The sequence below is a fragment of the Lathyrus oleraceus genome, chromosome 3 (assembly GCF_024323335.1).
Source record: "Lathyrus oleraceus cultivar Zhongwan6 chromosome 3, CAAS_Psat_ZW6_1.0, whole genome shotgun sequence".
NCBI lineage: Eukaryota > Viridiplantae > Streptophyta > Magnoliopsida > Fabales > Fabaceae > Lathyrus > Lathyrus oleraceus.
The window spans coordinates 98,763,231-98,780,208 of record NC_066581.1 but is presented as its reverse complement, the minus strand read 5'-3'; positions in this window follow the sequence as shown (position 1 = coordinate 98,780,208).

Sequence of the window (16,978 nt, the reverse complement as noted above, 5' to 3'; positions counted from 1 at the left end):
TGAAGAATGAGCAGAATTTGAAATGGTCTCAAAGGATAATGTCGCTCTCCCATTCAGACATTCGTTGGTGTCCTCATCTCGAAGAAAATGTTATCATCATTGACCATTGTGGAGAATTCTCTAACGTACCACTCCTGGGGATAAGAGGAGGTATTACTTATAACCCAGCTTTAGCCCTACGCCAGTTTGGTTATGCTCGAAGAGACGGTCCACATGAAATAATTATTCACGGCACTGTGTTTGACTACGACAACGACTCCCAAGGTCTCCGTCAAAGGTTTGTACGAGCTTGGGGCATGGTGAAAAGAAGTACTTTAGGGAAGAAAAACTCTATTCCTATGGAACCTTATCTCAGATGGGTACGCGCAAGAGCTCGTGAACTTGGCATGCCATATCTTGCAGTCGGACCGCTGATTGTTGAGCCAGAAGTTGAAGGAGGTATTTCTCAGATCATTCCTTATCTAGATATGCCTACCAATGTTGAAGAATTGAAGAGATCCTGGATCCAGTTGAGAGAGGAAAGGGATACTTTCGAAGCCCAGTTCGTTGCTGAAAGGAAGAAAGTGTTAGATCTCACCAGCCAGCTTAATGAGGAACGAAGACTCAATACATATCTTCGCCCGAAAAGAAGCCGTCCCTGGGAGACTTGAGCTTTCATTGTATTTTTATTATTTCCTTTTGTAATGAACATTGATTAAAGAAATTATTAATAAAAGTTTCCCTCTTTTGGTGGTTTACGCAAAGTTAAAATCCAGAAGTCCTTGAAAACATTTCATACATTGCATAGCATAACATACCATTGCATAACAGGTATCCTAAAAGATCAATATTCTCACGGTCTTCCTTCTAAACAGAAAAATGGCTCTCGAACAAACTGTCAAAGATCTCCAGGCTCAGAATGCTCAATTCCAGGAGATGATGCTGAGCTTATCCAAGGGGCAGGAAGAACTGAAGGCTCTCTTGCTCGAGAAGAAGAAAGACAAGAAACCTGTGAGTTACATTAACCCGGGAAGAAGGCTTAAAGGACAGGCTGCAGGAGTCAAGATTAGACTTCCGAAAGATCAAGAAGAGGAGACAGAGAATGATTCAGAAGAGGAGAATGTTGATCTCTTTAACCACGAGGACGACGATGAAGATTATGATAATGAACAGTACTCTCCAAGAGATGGCAAGTACAAGTTGCTGGAAGAACGTATGCTAGCTGTGGAGGGTCAGAAGGCGCCCGACCTGGATTTCGAAAGCTTAGGTCTGGTCTCTGATGTGGTCATTCCTTGCAAATTCAAGATCCCCACTTTCACTAAATACGATGGTGCGTCTTGTCCTCAGATGCATCTGAGAACTTATGTGAGAAAGATTCAGCCGTATACCACTGATAGGAAGCTATGGATCCATTTCTTCCAAGAGAGTCTGTCTGGCACACAGTTGGAATGGTATTATCAGCTCGAAAGCTCTAACATCCGCACCTGGACTGATTTAGCAACAGCTTTCTACAAGCACTACCAGTATAATTCTGAACTAGCGCCTACTCGGCTACAGTTGCAGAATATGACTATGGGATCTAAAGAAGGCTTCAAAGAATACGCTCAAAAATGGAGGGATTTGGCTGGCAGAGTAAAACCCCCTATGACTGATCGAGAATTAGTGGACATGTTCATGAGTACACTGACTGGCCCATTCTACAGCCACCTATTGGGAAGTTCTTCATCGGGTTTCACTGAACTTATATTGACAGGTGAACGTGTTGAAAGCGGCATTCGAAGTGGAAAGATACAGGTGACTACCTCTGCAAACACCAAAAGGTCCTACCAGGGGAGGAACGAATCAAACGCTGTGTACGGTCAAAGGGGTCGTAACAAGAAAAATCGTGACCATACCATTGGAGCAATTACGATTGCAGCACCGCCCTCTCAAAACTTCCAGCACAGACAAGACAGGCCAAGAAGGCAGTTTACCAAGATCAATATGACTTTAGCACAGGCACTGCAGGGTATGCTAAAAGCAAATTTGATTACCCTCAGAGATCCTCCTACGAATCCCAACACTACTTCTCCTCGTTATAATCCCAATGCCAGGTGTGTGTATCACTCCGATAGCCCCGGGCATGATACAAACGATTGTTGGTCGTTGAAGAATAAGATTCAGGATATGATCGACGCTGGAGAAATTGAGTTTGATCCTCCAAAGACTCCTAATGTCATCACTGCACCTATGCCTAACCATGACAAGACTGTTAATGCTGTGGATGACAATTCTCATATTTCTAATGTAGCGGACTTAACATCTCCTCTCCTGATCATCAAGAAGAATTTATTGCAAGCTGGTTTATTTCCAGGTTGTGCTGAAAATTATGATCTTTGTGTACTCCGACCCAATGGTTGCCTGAAATTGAGGAATGGTATTCAACGGCTGATGGATGATCGTACAATTCTCTTTGAAAAGATCCCTAATGTGGAAAACCCTGTTGAAGAAATATCTGTGATTGCTAGGTCCAAGGTTCCAGTGAGGATTACCGCTACTAGAGTACCTGTGAAGATTACTGCTGAGCCCAAGATAGCTCCCCTAATCATTACTGCACCTGGCCCAGTACCGTATTGCTCAAGCAAAGCCATTCCGTGGAATTATGGAGGTGATGTTTACATCCATGGCGTGAAGCAAGTTGGTAATTCTGCTAATTCTAATGACATTGTTGGGACTAGTAAAGTTACTCAAAGTGGAAGGATCTTCTCTCCAGAAATCTCACCTCCCGCCCCTGAAACTTGAGGAAAGGAACCAGTGATCAACCCTTCTCAGTCGAAGACACCGGTCGAAGTTACTACTGAAGATGTTGCCAAGCAGGAAGTGGAAGAAATGCTGAAAATCATCCGTAAGAGTGATTTTGATGTGGTAGAACAGCTGGGGCATACTCCGTCTAAGATCTCGATGTTATCCTTGTTATTATCTTCTGAGTCTCATGCCAAAGCGTTGATAAAATTCCTGAAGACTGCTCATGTACCTCAGGAGACATCTGTCGATCAGTTCGAAAACTATGTGTCCAATTTGACTGTTGACAATGGCCTAGGCTTTTTCGATGCTGACCTGACACCAGCAGGAAAGAATCACAATAGAGCTCTGCATATCTCCATTGAGTGTGAGGGGATCACCTTATCTCACGTATTGATCGACAACGGCTCTTCTTTGAATGTGCTGCCGACAGCTGTGCTCGATAAACTTGATTGTAAAAGCATTGAACTAAAGCCTAGTGACATTGTGGTGCGTGCTTACGATGGTGCGAAGAGCGTTGTCCACGGTGAAGTGGTCCTCCCTATCAAAATAGGACCTCAAGTCTTCAACACTATCTTTCACGTAATGAACATTCGTCCTGCCTATTCCTGCTTGCTGGGACGCCCTTGGATTCATGGGGCAAGTGTTGTAGCTTCGTCTCTCCATCAAAAGCTGAGGTATCCAATAGAGGGTAAGATCGTCACTGTGTGTGGGGAAGAAGAGTATATTGTCAGTAGTGTGCATACCTTCAGATACGTCGAGATGGATGGTGAATTCTTCGAGACTCCTTCTCAGTCATTTGAAGTGGTTCCTCCGCCCAGTCCCGTCCTTAAGCCAACTCCCCTTGTGCCCAAGGTTATTCGTGCTCCTCCTGCCATGATTTCTCTGAAAGATGCTCAAGCCGTGGTTGAAAATGGTGGTCGTACTGGTTAGGGTCAACTGATCAACGTACCATACAAGTCTGACAAGTCTGGTCTGGGATTTAACTCTGAAAAGATGGTCAAAAATCAAATTAATGTTGTAGAAGATGCTAATAGCGATTGCGACCTGGATAGTTGGATTTTCCCAACAATTGGTGCCGGACTCAATAATTGGAAGGCTGAAGACACTATCCCGATTTCCTTTAGTCAGGAGTAATTGTTATTGTCTGTTTTAGTGTTGCAATTTTTTAATTTTTACAATTGAACTTCTTATAGCATTATGTCTATGCCCGGGGCACAATAGCTAATTTGTTAAGGGTTTTGTCATTTTCATAAGCATATTCACATTCAATAAATCGATGGACTTTTTGCATTCAAATATTGCGCTCTTTATCTTTCCTGTCATCTTTTAAACAAGCTATGTATTCTTACACACACTCACGTAACAAATTGCAGATCCGTGTCCACTCTGGATCCTATTGATAATAGTTCTACTACTGTTCATTATGACTTTGAAAATCCGATCTACCAAATCGAGGATGAAGGTGAGGAAGATTGTGAAGTCCCTGGAGAACTTGCCAGACTGTTACTGCAAGAAGAAAAGACCATACAGCCGCATGAAGAGTCAATCGAAATTGTAAACTTGGGTACTGAAGTGGACAAGAAAGAAGTCAAAATAGGAGCAGGCTTGGAAAACAGTGTCAAAGGAAGATTGATTCAGATGTTGCATGACTATATGGAGATTTTTGCTTGGTCTTATGAAGACATGCCAGGACTGGATACTGATATAGTAGTGCATCGTTTGCCAATGAAGGAAGATTGTCATCCTGTTAAGCAGAAGGTTCGTCGCATGCGTCCTGAAATGTCCGAGAAAATCAAAGCCGAAGTTATGAAACAATTTAATGCCGGTTTTCTAGCCGTTACTTCTTATCCTCAATGGGTTACTAATGTGGTACCGGTACCGAAGAAGGATGGTAAGGTGCGAATGTGCGTCGATTACAGAGATCTGAATAAAGCGAGTCCCAAAGATGACTTTCCCCTCCCGCACATCGATGTTCTGGTAGATAACACCGCTCAACACAAAGTATTCTCCTTCATGGATGGATTCTCGGGTTATAACCAGATTAAGATGGCACCTGAAGACATGGAGAAAACCACGTTTGTGACGCAATGGGGCACTTTCTGCTACAAAGTAATGCCATTCGGTTTAAAGAACGCCGGGGCAACGTACCAGCGTGCTATGGTGGTTTTGTTCCATGATATGATTCATCATGAAATAGAGGTATATGTGGATGACATGATAGCCAGATCTCATACTGAAGAAGAACATCTCGATCATTTATACAAACTGTTTGAGAGGTTGAAGAAATACAAGTTGAGGTTGAACCCGAACAAATGCACCTTTGGAGTAAGATACGGTAAACTCTTGGGCTTTATTGTCAGTGGTAAAGGAATTAAGGTTGACCCGGCTAAGGTGAGAGCTATTCAAGAAATGCCAATTCCCCGTACAAACAAAGAGGTCAGAGGTTTCTTGGGACGCTTGAATTACATTGCCCGGTTTATCTCCCATTTGACCGCTACCTGCAAACCCATCTTCAAGTTACTGAGGAAAAATCAAGAGATGATATGGAATGATGAATGTCAAGAAGCTTTTGACAAAATCAAGAAGTATCTCCAAGAACCTCCAATTCTGATGCCACCAGTTGAAGGAAGACCTCTAATCATGTATTTGACTGTGTTAGAAAATTCAATGGGGTGTGTGTTGGGGCAGCATGACAAGTCTGGTCGAAAAGAGCATGCCATATACTACCTTAGCAAAAAGTTTACCGACTGTGAAACAAGATACTCATTGCTCGAGAAAACTTGTTGTGCTTTGGCTTGGGCTGCTCGCCGACTAAGACAGTATATGTTGAATCATACCACTTTATTGATTTCTAAGATGGATCCTATCAAATATATATTTGAGAAACCTGCCCTCTCCGGAAGAATAGCAAGATGGCAGATGATTTTAACAGAGTACGATATCCAATATACTACTCAGAAAGCAATCAAAGGAAGCGTGCTAGCTGATCATTTGGCTCATCAAGCAGTGGATGATTACCAATCTATGAATTTTGAGTTCCCAGATGAGGATGTCATGCTTGTTACTGATTACGAAGAACTTGGACCAGATGAAGGACCCGAACTGGGATCCCGATGGACTATGGTTTTCGATGGATCTTCTAATGCGTTGGGCAATGGTGTTGGTGTTGTAATTATTTCTCCCAAGGGTTGCCATACACCTTTCACTGCTAGACTATGTTTTGATTGTACCAACAATATGGCCGAGTATGAAGCATGTATTTTGGGACTCAGAGCGGCTATAGACCTGAGAATCAAGTTTTTGAGTGTGTATGGAGACTCAGCTTTGGTAATCAGTCAGATCAAAGGAGCATGGGACACTAAACATCCGAATCTCATCCCTTATCGAGAACGGGTGTTGACATTAATCCCATATTTTGAAGAGATTACATTCGAACATATTCCATGAGAGGAGAATCAGTTGGCAGACGCATTAGCTACCATGTCATCTATGTTCAGAGTCAGATGGGACAATGAAGCTCCCACGATCACCATTGAACGATTAGATGAACCAGCATACTGTTATGAACTTAACACGGATGAAGTAGAAGAGAAACCTTGGTTCCACGAAGTGAAAAGATATTTAGAAACTCAGGAATACCCTGAAGGGGCATCCATCAATGACAGAAAATTCCTGAGGAAGTTCTCCGCTAAATTCTTTTTGAGTAATGGAGTATTATACAAACGTAATCATGATTCGACTTTGCTTCGCTGTGTGGATAAAAAGGAAGCAGAAAAGATTATGGAAGACATGCATGACGGTATTTTTGGGACTCATGCTAGTGGACATACGATGGCCAAGAAGATTCTGAGATCAGGGTATTATTGGTCTACCATGGAAGCTGATTGCCACCATCACTCCAGAACTTGTCACAAGTGCCAGATCTATGCGGACAAAGTACATGTGCCTCCTGCTCCATTAAACGTGTTGACAGCCCCTTGGCCGTTTGCAATGTGGGGCATTGATATGATTGGAGAGATTAAACCTACTGCTTCCTACGGACATCGTTTCATTCTGGTTGCTATTGATTACTTTACAAAGTGGGTAGAGGCAGCCTCATTTGCTTCTGTCACCAAGAATGTGGTGGCACGGTTCATCAAGAATAGTCTTATTTGTCGATATGGCGTCCCTGAAAGAGTTATCACTAACAATGGCACCAATTTGAACAACAAAATGATTACTGAACTCTGCACGCAGTTCAAAATAAAACACCATAACTCTTCTCCATACCGGCCAAAGATGAACGGCACCGTGGAGGCTGCTAATAAGAATATCAAGAAGATCATACAAAAGATGACAGTAACGTACAAAGACTGGCATGAGATGTTACCGTTTGCTCTTCATGGTTATCGCACTTCAGTATGCACTTCGACAGGGGCAACTCCTTTCTCTTTAGTCTACGGAATGGAAGCCGTCCTACCGGTGGAGGTTCAGATTCCCTCTCTAAGAATCATGAAAGAAGCAGGTTTAGATGAGGATGAATGGATTCAGACTCGACTCGATCAGATAAATTTGATTGATGAAAAGAGACTCGCGGTTGTTTGTCATGGGCAGATATATCAGAAGCGCATGACCCGAGCATTTAACAAAAGGGTCAAGAGACAGGTGTATCAAATTGGCGACGTGGTGATCAAGCGTATCATTCTACCACAAGGTGATCCCAGAGGCAAATGGACCCCCACATACGAAGGGCCATTTGTAGTTAAGAAGGTATTCTCTGGTGGAGCCATGATACTTGCTACAATGGATGGCGAAGACTTCCCACATCCCGTGAACGCAGACATAGTCAAAAAATACTACGCATAAAAAAGACCCGCTAGGTCGACGTACCTAGGCAAAAGTAAGGGCATCCCGGCGAACCAAAAGGGTTCGGGCAAAAATTAGGGATAAACATATAAAGATGTACACCCGGCAAGTCGAAAACCTGAAAAGGCGGCTTGGGCAAAAAAGGGTATCCTGGTGGACTGAAAACCTGAAAAGGCGGTCCAGGCAAAAATTAGGGATTAAAAGCGTATGACTATGTCCCGTTCTCAGTCAGCTTCACCCAAGCCAAAGGGACTGAACAAGCCAATCACTTCTATCCGACAGCAGGAGATGAGATGCTTGAAGACATAATGACAGTAGCAGAATTAAAATCAATAGGACTTTTTTTCCTTCATAGCTTTTTCTTTGTTTTCTCGACAATTTCCTCTTACTAGGATTTCTGTCTCTTTGTACTCAAATTGCCTGTTTATAGGCCCTCTTTCAAAATCAATACAATTTTGTTTCCAAAAAAAAAATGTTTTTGTTTTACTTTCTCTGTTTTGTTTGCGTAAACGTCCATTGATTTAGATTGAATTGGTATATGCATTTGAATATGATCGATGTTTATCAAAAATACATGCATAAAACGGAAAAAGCAATTACAAAAGACTTCAGGATCGAGGAGAAGGTCTAACCATGCGTTCCAATGAATCCGGTTGCTAATTCCATTCCCCAACAAAAGCAGCTATTTCCCAGAAGAGGTTGGCATCACCAGACAGACTGGTCATCTCTTCCATCCCCAGCCAGGCTCTGTTGAGTGTTTCCACCATCAGACAGAAATCAAGTATCCCTAGCTAAGGAAGGTCATCGATACAAGTATCTCCAACCAGAAGATGGGGATTTATTTTCCCCAGGGAGTCGCCAGGAAAAACTTTTCAGATGCATAATTCATTCATTACATCATTTCACAGCATACGCACGCCTACATTGTTCACATTTATAAAACATCTCATGCATCATGACATGGCGTGAAGCTAACTTTATTTTTCAGGTTAATTATCCTCCGGATACAGTCAAAATAAAGATCCATTCAGGCGAACATCTTTATCGATTACATTTACATCTTTCAGATATCATCCACATGAACATCCGTTCGGACAAGTACTCTGATATTCTCCTAATGGCGGCATCTTTAAGCCCACCCCAGATATTCATTGCAAATACAACATATACAAATACTATCAGATATAGCCTAGCGTACGGTTCATTCTGACTCAGTTCAACACATGACTCCTTCAACTCAGATACGATCTAACGTACGATCCATTCTGACCTTCAACTACTCCAATACGGTCTAATGTACGACCCAGTTGGACCTTCAAGTCCTCAGATGCTGCCTAGCATACGGTACATTCCGGGGTGTAGTCTAGCGTACGACTACTTTCTTCTTCAGATACAGCCTAACGTACGACCCATTTGGATGTTCATCCCCTCGAATACGATCTAGCGTATGATCCATTCTGATCTTTATTCCTCCGATACTACCCAGTGTACGGTACATTCTGAAACGTGGTCTAGCGTACGACTATCCTTCCATCCTCAGATACAGCCTGATGGACAACTCATTCTACAACTCAGATACGATCTAGCATACGATCCATTCTGATCTTTCATCCCCAGTGAAGTCACCCGCCTAAGGGACAACTCACTCTGCTATTCAGATACGATCTAGCGTATGATCCATTCTGATCCCTTACCCCCAGCAGTGTATGACACACTCTGACTCCCCAGCGAAGTCAACAGCCTAATGGATTACTCACTATACGGTCTAGCGCATGACCCGGTATGACACCCATGTCTTCAGATATCGTCTAATGTACGACGCACTCTGGAGCTCTCATCATCAAACTTCCTGGATGGCATCTTTAAACCCATCTCCGTCAAGACTAATTGACAAGTGCAAATTTTTGGGGCATTCTAGTGTTCAATAATCTTCCATCTCCAGACCACGAATGGCGTACATACCCTTCTAACTCTCTCGGTTCAAGAATATTGAACAGGGGCAGCTGTCATACCCCAAAATTTGCCCGTTAATTTTGCAAGACATTTTTCAAGGCACTCCAACTCATTACTCAAGGCATTGACCTTAAAGGAACAAAGGCCCAGCTCACAGATGGCTAAATCCAGAAAATGGCCTAAACTGGCTTGCTCGCTAGGCGAGCAACTCCTTCGCCTAGCGAACCCTTCGCTACGCCACTCGCCTAGCGAAGCTTGCGAATACCAGAAAATTCTGGGCTTCATTCTGAGCCCATTAGGTCACAAAAAAGCATTATAAATACCACAACTTCAGTCAGAAAAAGGGGAGAACGAAAACGGGAGATAGAGAGAAGGCACAGCAAACCCTGGAGGCTAACCCAGAGAATTCAGAGCAACCCTAAAGGAAACCCTGAAGGAAACTCATCTGCACCAAGGTTACCTCTGCCCAACTCAATTCGACTTACCAATTCAAGGTTGCAATTCAATTGCAAACAGGTTTGCACTACTATTACCGCTTTATGTTCTTAATATGCATGTGGCATCATGATTGAATTTATAAAAGTATCTTAAGTTTTGCATGTGAATTTAAGTATTATGAATATCTTGAATGTTTAACCATGTAATCTCTGTAATGGATGCCATAGGGTGTGCAGCTTGCTGAAATTGTACTGTTATCAAAACCAAAACCCGCAGCCGCTCGCTAGCCCATCGCTAAGCGAGCATGTAGCGAGCGTTCACTAAGCCTTCGCTAGGCGAGGCAGGAGCGAACGTGACAGTCGCTGATTTTTTCTGTTCTGTTCTATGCTTATCGGACCTGTTTTATTCTGTGATTTTTCTGTCCTGTTCTATTATGTCCTACCGCTGTGTTCCTTTTGTTTGGTGCAATTCTCGATTGCACCCTGATTTGGTATTCTGACCTGTTTGCTGAGTTTTGTAAAGGTTCACATACTCCCGGAGAAGGTAGCTTGTTAGGTATTCCACTTTATTTGTGGGATACCCATGTGGAGATTCATCCTAATTACTTAATTGATTTTTAATGTGGAGATTCATCCTAATTACTTAATTAATTTTTAATGTGGAGATTCATCCTAATTACCTAATTGATTACAACTACCTAATTTATTGTAAAATATTGCCTTTGAATATGTGATCTTGGACCTCTCTTTGTTGCCTTACGATATTACGGTATTATGGTCATGTCCCGCGAATGTGGGGATATACTTAGCAAAGACCCTTCGATCAAATCATCATGTCCCTATAAAATAAATCATAGTCCCTCGAATGTTGCCTTCGAATACATGATTTTGTCCCTCGATGACCCTTCGTTGTAGCCTACGGTTAAATGATGATCGTCCCTTCAAATGCTAAGGTATCCTTACAAATGTTGCCTTCAATGACCAAACGATGACCCTACGATGTCCCTTTACATCCAAAGGGATAAGACTACTTACTTCTCAATAGTAAGGACAGTTTTACCCTCATAAGGATAGGAAATGCCCATAAAGACCTTGGGTAGGTATAACTCTTAATTGCTGGCTCACAACCTAAAACATTTTTCATACCTCACACTTTGCAAATACTAGAAAAAAACCACTCGGTATACATTCGTACTAGCATCATTGCCAAGTTATATTTTTCTAAACCGCTTTCAAAATTAAACGAGATAAACACTTTGTATACATTTGTACAAGAATCATTACAAATTTAAACTCTCTTTTCAAAACATTTTCTAAGCAATTCACAAACACTTTTTCAGACAAACATAAGTGATCTAGCAATTAAGAGCCCATGGATAACCATGGATACAAAGGGTGCTAATACCTTCCCTTTGTATAATGTACCTCCCGAACCCAAAATCTAATTAAGGTCTTTCCTGTTCTTTTCCACCTTTCCTTATTGGATAAAAGAAAAGTCGGTGGCGACTCTTGCTATCCGCGACATTTGCTTTCCAAAGCAAAAACACACAAAGTCAGTTCACCGTATGACAGGGTCCATTTTCCTTCTTTGTTCACGATCAGCCAGGATATAGCATTTACTACCAAACACATGGAAGTATTTGACAGTAGGTCTTCTTCCCTTCCAGACTTCATATAAAGTGCTTGAGGTCCTTTTTCTCAAGGTTACTTTGTTGTGAACATAGTAGGCCGTGTTCATAGCTTCGGCCCATAAGTGATAAGGCAACTTCTTAGCATGAATAATAGCTCTAGTAGATTCTTGGAGAGTTCTATTTTTCCTTTCCACCACACCATTTTGTTGAGGGGTAATGGGAGAAGAGAACTCATGACCAATCCCTTCAGGTGAACAGAATTCAGCAAATTTACTGTTCTCAAATTCTTTCCCACGATCACTTCTGATTCTGATAACATGACTCTCTCTTTCTCGTTGAAGTCTTTGACAAAGATCTTTGAACACATCAAACACATCAGATTTTTCCCTTATAGAAATCACCCAGGTATATCTGGAGAAGTCGTCCACCACAACATAAGCATACCTTTTCCCACCAAGACTTTCCACCTGCATAGGTCCCATTAAGTCCATGTGGAGAAGTTCCAGCATTTTAGATGTGGTGTCATGTTTGATCTTATGATGTGACATCTTTGTCTGCTTTCCAATCTGATATTCACCACAAACTCTTCCTTCCTCAATCTTTAAGTTTGGGATTCCTCTGACAGCTTCAACAAATATGATCCTCTTCATTCCTTTAAGATGCAGATGACCCAGTTTTTGATGCCATAGTTTCACTTCTTCTTCTTTAGCTAGAGCACATATTGATGAATAGCTAGTTTCTTGAGAAATCCACATATAGCAGTTGTCCTTAGATCTGACTCCTCTCATGATCACCTCATTTTTTGCATTAGTAATCAAGCATTCAGTTTTTGTGAAGTTCACATTTAGACCTTGATCACATAGTTGACTGATGCTGATCAGGTTTGCAGTCAATCCTTTAACAAGCTGCACATTATCAAGGTTAGGAACTCCAGGGCAGTTCAGCTTTCCAATCCCCTTGATTTCACCCTTTGCTCCATCACCAAAAGTTACATAGCTGGTGACATGAGATTGAAGGTCAACCAGCAGGTTTTTGTTTCCAATCATGTGTCTGGAGCATCCACTGTCAAAGTACCAATCTTTTTTGGCTGAGACTCTGAAGGAAGTGTGAGCTATCGAGTTAGTAGCACTAGCCCTAGGAACCCACTGTTTTCTGTTAGCAGGGATATGTTGTTTGGGTCTAGGTTGATGAGTAGGACTAGGATAACCATACATCCTAAAGTAGAATGGTTTTATGTGACCAAATTTCCCACAGTAATGACATCTCCATCTTTGGTGTTTTCCTTTATGTTGTCTTTCCTTGTGATGTTGAGACACCTGATGTGACATCTATGGTTTGCTACTAGTGGGACTATAGTCAGGAGAGGATTCATTGAACCCAAGGCCAGTCATGTTTCCTGCCATCTTTCCAGCCTGGAGGATTTTGTCTAAGGTGCCAGATCCACTGTTTAACATTCTGACATACGTTGTCATCTCATCCAGTTTGGAATTCAGGAACACAACTTCAATCTTCAACTTAGAAATGGTTTCTAAGTGTTCTGTCTTCTCATCCTCTAGTTGAGTTATCAGTTTCTTCTGATTCTCCACTTGTTGACACACTTCTTCACTTCTGAAACACAACTTCCTGTAAGAAGTAGCTAATTCATCAAAGGTTAATTCATCATCACTGGAGTCTTCATCAGAATCCCATCTCCCAGTCAAGGCAGTCACAAGATTGGTAGACTCTCCTTCTATTTCACTTTCATAATTGTCATTAGATCAGGTAGAAGCAAGACTCTTCTTCTATTTCTTGAGGTAGGTCCCACATTCAGCTCTAATGTGTCCATACCTTTCACATTCATGGCACTGAATTCCTTTGCCCTGTTTGGATTTTTCTTCAGATTTTGTTCTTCTTCCAGCATCATTGGGCCTACTGATGTCAAATGAGTTGTTCTTGACATTAGGCTTTGACCTCACATCCATCCTCTTCAGGATTTTGTTGAATTGTTTCCCAAGTAATGCTAAATCATTTGCCAGACCTTCATCAGTATCCTGACTACTTTCGACCTTCCGTGTTGGACATAAAGGCTATGCTTTTGACTTTCTTTTCAGATCCATCACTCATTCCCAACTCGAATGTTTGGAGGGATCCAATTAGCTCATCCACTCTCATCTTGCAAATATCTTGAGATTCTTCTATGGCTGTCACTTTCATGGCAAATCTCTTGGGAAGAGATCTGAGAATTTTCCTCACAAGCTTTTCATCTGACATCTTCTTACCCAGGGCTCCTGAGGCATTATGAATTTCAAGGATATTCATATGGAAGTCATGAATACTTTCATCCTCAAATTCTCAAACTTAGTAGTAAGCAGCTGCAATCTAGACATCTTCACTCTAGAGGTACCTTCATGAGTGGTTTTGAGAATATTCTAAGCATCTTTAGCCACCTCACATTTGTTTACCAGTCTGAATATGTTCTTATCAACCCCATTGAATATAGCATTCAATGCTTTAGAGTTTCCAAGAGCTAGTTCATCCTTCTCCTTGGTCCATTCTTCCTCAGGCTTCTTATCAGATGTAACTTCTTCTTCTTTCGTAGTGAAGGGATGTTCCCAGCCTGTTAGAACAATCTTCCAAGCCTTATTATCCAAAGATTTCAAGAAGGCTACCATTCGAGGTTTCCAGTAGTCATAGTTAGATCTATCCAGAATTGGTGGTCTGTGTACAGATCCTCCGTCTCTATCCATAGTACCAGAAAGTAACATCCCAAGATCTCACCCAGAACCAGAGCATGATACCTGCTCTGATACCAATCGAAATTCTGGTATCAGATATGAGATGTCGAAGGAAATGTCACGATACTAATATCTGAACAACAAGTGCAATATAAATAGGATAAAAACAGAGAAACAATTGAACAAGTGACACAAGCAATTGTTAACCCAGTTCGGTGCAAACTCACCTACGTCTGGGGGCTACCAAGCCAGGAAGGAGATCCACTAAACATAATTAGTTCAAAGACTCTCAGTAAATAACTTAAAGTTACAGTTTTTTCACCTAATCTCTACCCGTGTGACTTCTATCTAAGAACTCTTAAATATGAGACCCTACTCACTCCCCCTCAATCACAACAGTGATATAATAACAAATACAAAAAGAAAGAAGACACACTTCAAGGACACATACTTGATCTTGCTTAAAAGCTTCAACCAAGTAAACAAATACACTCGTACTTCAAAGCTTAGAGTGGACAAATTACAACACAAAAGCCAGTCCAATTCATACATCAATAAGATGAATGAATGGATCACAATACACAAGCTCACACAAGACTAAAACCCTAAAACTCTCACTTTATCGTTCGTTTCTTGTGTATCTAAAACAGGTTTTACATGGCCTTTAAATAGAAGCTTTTTAAATGGGTCTGGGCAACATGAAACCCTAATTCTATTTTACTTGCGTATCTCCTAAGATACAACAGCTAATCATTCCTTTTTGTAAAATAGAACAATCTGGTTTTAAATATTATTACTCCTGGAATAGCGCATGCAATCTCCACATAAGCACACAAAGATTTGCATGAAAAATGCAGCAACAAAACACATAACATTCAGACTGAATGTTCTGTGTGCACATGTCTTAACATCGGGTCTGACATCTTGACTAAATCCTGCACAACCATATTTAAACATCCTGAAGGAAGCTGATATCACATGTCAAGACAACATGCGTGACATCTTGTGATAATTCTAAGTTTTACCAAAATTGATGCCAACACATAGAACCAACAATATGGTGCCACATGGAGACCAGTTAAGGTCTATATGTTAGAAGGATAAGGAGACATTTAAAGAATATGCTCAAAGATGGAGAGAATTAGCTGCTCAGATAAGCCCGCCATTTGAAGAGAAGGAGATGACTAAGATCTTTCTGAAGACGCTGAGTTCATTTTACCATGAACGCGTGATGGCAAGTTCCCCCAATGATTTTGCCGAAATGGTAAATATGGGGATGATATTAGAGGAAGGAGTTTATGAAGGACGTTTGACTAAAGATGAGGCATCAACCAGCAAGAAGTATGGTGGGAGTTTTCTAAGAAGAAAGAAGGAGAGACTAATTCAATGTCAGTGGGGAGGAAGAGGAGGCCTCGTGTAAGGAAAAGTTCTCAATCCCGTCAACATCAACACCAAGTTTCTTTAGTAATTCCAGTTTTTTCCAACAATTCAACCAATCAATCAGTTCCAATTCAACAACAATAACATCAGCAACAGCCGCAACAAAGATCCAACTACAACAAGAGCAACAATCATCATCAGCAAAATTTTGAGAGGAAGAAGGTCTCCTTTGACCCTATTCCTATGACATATGCAGAGTTGTACCCGTCTTTGGTACTCAAAAATCTTATTCAATCGAGAAACCCTCCATAAATTCCTGAGCCACTACCATGGTGGTTCAAGCCTGATCTTCGTTGTGCTTGTCACTAGGGAGCCCTTGGTCATGATATAGAAAATTCCTATTCGTTAAAGCATGAAGTTCAGAAGCTTGTAAATAGTGGTATGGTGTCCTTTGAGGACAAAGCGCCGAATGTGAAATCCAATTTGTTGCATGCTCATGGTAATACTTCTATCAACATAGTGGACGACTGTCCAGGGAATTTCAGAGTTTTTGATGTGAGGCGTATCCGAAGATCTCTGGTGGAAATGTATAGAACTTTATGTTTAATTAGTGATTGTGAACATGACCATGATGGTCGTGCCATTTGCAGTGTGAACCCCCGTAGGTGTATGATTGTTAAGAGGGATATCCAAAAGTTGATGGATGAGAACGTAATCTAGATTCAACATTCGAGGGATATGGGAGATGATGTGAATGTCATTGTGCCGGTGTTTAAGACCCCTGAGCGGGTAGTCATTTAGTTTGATAGCAGCAACAACAATAATGTCAATAGATCGGTATTACCGTTAGTGATACGGTTAGCGGGCCCTGTCCCCTATGCATATGATAAAGTTATACCATATCAGTATAATGCCATAATGATTGAAAATGGTCAAGAGGTTTCTCTACCAGTTGTAGACTCAGTGGTAAATGTTGCAGATATTGCGAAGGTGACCCGTAGTGGTCGTGTGTTTAGTCTGGTGTTCCCGAAGGTTATGGATGATGTTTATGTAGGTAAGAAGGCAGAGATTCCTGCAGTGAATCCGGTTAGTGCTATAATGTGTTAGTCTGGTGAATCCAGCAAATTGAAGACTAATGATAATGATGAGGTGTTACGATTAATCAAAAGAAGTGAATTTAACATTGTGGAGCAGCTGCTCTAGACACCGTCAAAGATCTCCGTGCTATCATTGTTGATGAATTATTAAGCACATA